A 6,000-nucleotide genomic window follows, 5' to 3' on the forward strand; every position below is an offset into this window, starting at 1 on the left:
TTGTTTTGCATAGCTGTGATCATACCTTCATAGTTTAAATACTGTACAGAAAACTCTATGATGAAATATACCACAGCGTCAGCACACCAGGACAAAATATACCAGTGTCAACACACCAGGACAAAATATACCAGTGTCAACACACCAGGACAAAATATACCAGTGTCAACACACCAGGACAAAATATACCACAGTGTCAGCACACCAGGACAAGATATACCACAGTGTGAACACACCAGGACAAAATATATCACAGTGTGAACACACCAGGACAAAATATATCACAGTGTGAACACACCAGGACAAAATATACCACAGTGTGAACACACCAGGACAAAATATATCACAGTGTCAGCACACCAGGACAAAATGTACCACAGCGTCAGCACACCAGAACAAAATATACCAGTGTGAACACACCAGGACAAAATATATCACAGTGTGAACACACCAGGACAAAATATACCACAGTGTGAACACACCAGGACAAAATATACCACAGCGTCAGCACGCCAGGACAAAATAAACCACAGTGTCAACACACCAGGACAAAATATATCACAGTGTCAGCACACCAGGACAAAATATACCACAGTGTCAGCACGCCAGGACAAAATATACCAGTGTCAACACACCAGGACAAAATATATCACAATGTCAACACACCAGGACGAAATATACCACAGTGTGAACACACCAGGACAAAACATACCAGTGTCAACACACCAGGACAAAGTATACTCTGTGTCAACACACCTTAACAAAATATACCCTGTTTCAACACACCATAGGAAAATATACTACAGCGTCAACACACCAGGACAAAATATACCACAGCGTCAACACACAAGTTCAACACAACTTCAACAGCCAAAATATACCATTGCGTCAGGACAAAATATCACAAATCATAGCGAATCTAAAAACATATATGACAGAAATAAAGCCTAATTTTCACAATATAGCGTTATTGATAGCTATAAGCATTGGAGGCGAATACACGATATCAGACTATGAGCAAAATATTTGCAAAATTTCACGCAGATAAATATTTTCATGAACCAATGAAAACTAGTATATCAGATCATTTGTCTGATAGAATTAACGTTTCCGTAACCACTTGTGGCACCTTTCATATAAGGTTTTATTGGTTTGTACTCGAGTCATCATAGATATTGAGACACAGTAAATGGCGGCGTTCTCTTTACATAATCATTTTCTACCCAATTCTATCACAAAACCCAATGCTACTCGATTTACTGAACCATGTTCTCCGAGAGCTATTTGGGCGTTAATTAGCTCAAATACTTCCCGTCTAACTCTAACGGAAGTGACGTAATACTATAGCATGTTTGCGGCAGACACATCCCTTTAATGACCGCTGTCCAATCTGATATGTTTGTCTACATTAAACAATACAAAAATAACAATCTGATTATCCAGTCGACAATACAAACCCTTCGCCGAGGGTTGTAAAATCACAGCTGATTACCATGACCATATACTACACCAGACGATAGTAATTAAGCTTGTAGAAATAAGATGTTAGCAAATGGAAGAGAACCTTGTTGGGATGGTATTTTGCTGAGGTCAAGGTAGCTACAAAAAAGTCTGGCAAAGGGAGGTGATTTAAAGCCTGTACGAGCTTAAAACTGACAAGTAAGTTGGTTGATGCGTGATATGTGTTATCGTTTGATAATTTTCGTTGATATATTATACAACAGGAGTTTATACTTCGGCGTTTAGAATGTCGTTACTTTCGGAGGTAACCTCCTGACCTTTCTTTAAGTGTTACAATATGTTACCTCTCATTCTATGAAATTCAGGATGACAATTTTTTCAGATGCACCAATGTATCTTAAATCATGAAAATCCTTTCATCCTAAATGTGTTAAAGGAAATCATCATTGCATCGAAGAGGGAAACATTTTGTTAAGGAACTTTCCTTAAATATGTTATGCTTTCATAGGGAAATTTTAAGCTAGGGACGTTTAGGAACGTTGATGAAACTTGGGCTTGTACTAGTTATACTAGTTAGACATATATATTGATGTATATTTTAACCCCCCCCCCCCCCCTTTTTTTATATTTCGGTTCCAAATATGGCATTTCAATTCAATGAAATCGCCACATTGACTGATCATTATGTGTTTTATATATGTTCAATAATATATATATGAGGCGATATGTTAAGATGACTAGGTGTATCTGTATAACTTTAGTAAGTATGACAAGTATTTGATATATTACTTGGTAATCCTCTACTCCTTCGACTCAACAGTAGAGTGTCTTGTTTTCCAAACTCTAACCTTTTGATGATCATCAGGTGCCCTGTAGGAATTCTACATTTTGTGTGACATTTAAATAAAGATTTTATCGTTAGGAAATAGCAATAGCCAAATCGTATCGCTCTGCCCTTCTCAGGCATTTAAATCTATCATTTTGTTCATTTAATTGGGGAGTATCAATGTATAGCAATCCAGTCTTTTGATCAAAAATATAATTACTTAGGACAAGTTGTAGATTGATAAAAGGGCTTTTCTTTAGCTGTATGGGAGTATCTCATAAAAAAAGAGTTTTTTGCCATATATGTTGCGTTAGGTAACATAAATTAATGGCGGCATCATTGTACACTAGATATTGGAAGAGCGACATTATTGGTGACTGAATATAAGGGAAATAATATATCTGGTGACTAGATACTGGTTCAAACAGATTAATGATGAATGTATAGCAGATCAACATGACTAAAGATGGTTGTATACTAGTGTTCACTAGAAAGTGGGTCAACGAAATCAGAAGTGACTACATCGCCAGTCACCAGATTAGCGGTGGCTATATCGCGGGTCAACCATATTGAAAGAGACTAGATTGTCTGTTAACCTAATTAATGGTGAATATATAGAGGATATCTAACAGTGTTTTCAGTAATACCAAATATATTTCACGAGTGGGGCTAATATTTTGATATTTTTCACTCGTGCTGCGCACTCGTGAAAAATATCTAAATATTAGCCACACGAGTGAAATATATATATTTGGTATTACTGAAGACACTGTTAGATATTCTGTTTATTACATTTTTTATCAACGAAAAACCTACCCAGTATGCTAACTAGGCCTACAGCGATAATTTGTAAACAAAAAATGTAGTCCCCCCTGTCCAGGTGCTGAGATATATGTCGGGCTTTCTGATTGGTCAATTATTTTGGTATTTTCTCATCATTAATTTGATTGGTCAAATCAGTAAAAGTGATATTTTTCACTAGTGATAAATATGATATTTTAAATATCACTTTTATAGAATGAATAATTTTTGATATTTCACTGGTATAAATTGCGGTTCTGTCGGGTTAATGGTGACTAAATCGTGGTTCAACAGATAAGTGTTAATGGGAACGTGGTCAACCAGATTTGTGATTATTTATATTGGGGGTCAACATGATTAATGGTGGTGGTATAGTTGTATTCACTAGAAAACGGTTTTAACTGAATAATGTTGACTAGATCGCAGGTCAATCGGATTAGTTTTATCTTGATAATTAAAGCAAATTATAAATGTTCGTGAATTTAAATATACGACATCGCCTACAACTTAAACACAGCTTTTCACAACATGCATCAAGTAGCACCCATGGAATAGAAATACATATGTACATTATGTAAGTAAGACCAAAAATGCAGATTAAAAACAGCACCCTGATGGGAACCACAGCTATAGTATGTAATGATGATTTAGCATATAATGTTTTTATTACATTTTTTCTGTAATGTTAACATTAAACTGTAGTATTTTGATTTTACTCTAGTAATTACATTATACTGTAAGATTAATGATTTAATGTAGAAACATCTTTTTGTGTTCTGTAGTATTTACTATATACTGTAGCAATAACATTATAATGTAGTAATTACAATAAAATGTATTAATTACATTATACTGTATTAATTACATTATACTGCAATATTAATGATTTAATGTAGTAACATATTTTTGTTCTGTAGTATTTACGATATACTATTGTATTAACATAACGCTATAATAACTGGATTATGATGTAATAATTACATTATTCCATATTCTGTGGTAGTTACATTATTCCTTATTCTGTGGCAATTACATTATATTGTAGTAAGTTCATTAAACTATAGTAATTATATTAAACTGTAGTAATTACATCAAACTTTAGTAATTACATCAAACTAGTAATTACATTATTCATATTTATAGGTCAATTCACTTTTTTCAAGTTTTCTACTGTTAAATGTAAACAATTAACGTTGCATATAGTCTCGTTTGAATGTTTGAAGTTTTTATAAACTTACACAGAAAAGTGAAATAGTATCTTGTAACACACAAGGACTCTAGATGGACTCTAGATTCGAAACACCACCGCATTCGGAACTCCTTATGTTTTTACTCTAAAATTTAGTACCTTGCAGTGAGATCTCTATGTGTGTTCTACATACTACAGAACTAGTGTGATCTTTGGATTGTGAAATGTATGTGATTCGGTGCACTTTAAAAGTCTATTAATAGCCTATTACCTTGTATGACAACTGCCAAATGATAAATAGGCCATGGCATATCTCGTCTGTTGTCGGCTTGTTCCGTGACAACCTTGATTTTCGTTTGAAAGAGTCTATAAGCCCCTTGATTGGCCATTGAAGGAAGTATTATTTGGTTGTGGTTGGAGAGCGATTGATAGCAACCAGTCTTACACGATCTACCATAGATAGGTAGTAATTTCAAAGAGAGCATCCAAGATGCATACATGATTTCATTCAAAACCATTAACGTATAATCTTTTAACAGTATGTTAGCAAACTAAACAGTTAGCATGGTATAACATAAAATTAAGTTTGGAAGCCCCTATAATAGGTATACATATGTATACATATATGGATAGGAATTTAATCAGATAACATTAAACAATGGGATCTTTACTTGAGTGTAACACTTGTCTTATAGAAACATAAACCAACCAATATCTGATATATTCATTGCGTCTTTGTCTTAATCCAGCGATCGGTTGCGTCTTTGTCACAAATATATAGCTACATGTTAATGCCTTTTGACGGTCTGGTGACCTTAGTTTATTACTGGACACTAGGATGGATTTTAAATTGAGGGTTTATAGTTCGGCATTCTGATGTCGATCGACCATACAATTCTGTATCCGAGCAAGTACATAAATACAAAGACGACTAAAACACTCCAGTACCTCATTCCGTCAACCGGGCCTATATTGCTGGACTACGATGTCAAAAGTCATATTCACCGATAACAGCGAGTCAAGAACTTCATGGTTTTGGAATTCTTCTCTTGGATATGAACAACGATGGTTGAGTTTTTTTTAATTTTAAGTGAAGATAGAATTGTGAAAATGATCGGATGTCATCTCCTAGTGACACTTTTGGACTAGACATCAGATACACGAAAACTCTTAGTGTCATAGGATTCGGTGAAGTACCATTATCAAAGAATCCGAATGATCATTGAATGAAGTGTTGTGAGTGTACTTTTAACGCTTCAAATATCTCAATTACCAAACAGCATTGGATGTCAGTGAAGAAAAGTGACCCTTATCGTAACAACATCCACATTCGGTTTGAGCGAAATGACATCTAGAATGCCGCTTTTGATGATGCCCTAGACAGCAAAAGTGAACTCAAGATAATTTGTGGATATATATAGAGAGAGTGAGACGATAAACGTGTCTAAACATGAATTCCAAGCAATCGTTGGCGAGGGCACTCATTGTGTTTGTCGTCGTGTTAGCCATCTATAGAGTCCAGAGAGATGTCGTCACCTTCTCGCGAGACTTCGGTAAACCACGTGCTTTAACACTTGAACATACAATCTGCAATCCTCGAGTACTCATGGAAGTATTGAAGATGTCGAACGTCAAAGGAGTAGCCGTGAAATATGCAAAAGAAAATAATTCTCTGGAGGAAACTGATTCGTCGATTCACGATAAAAGTAGACTTGTTTCCAAG

This window comes from Pecten maximus, chromosome 14 (assembly GCF_902652985.1).
Source record: "Pecten maximus chromosome 14, xPecMax1.1, whole genome shotgun sequence".
NCBI classification, from domain to species: domain Eukaryota; kingdom Metazoa; phylum Mollusca; class Bivalvia; order Pectinida; family Pectinidae; genus Pecten; species Pecten maximus.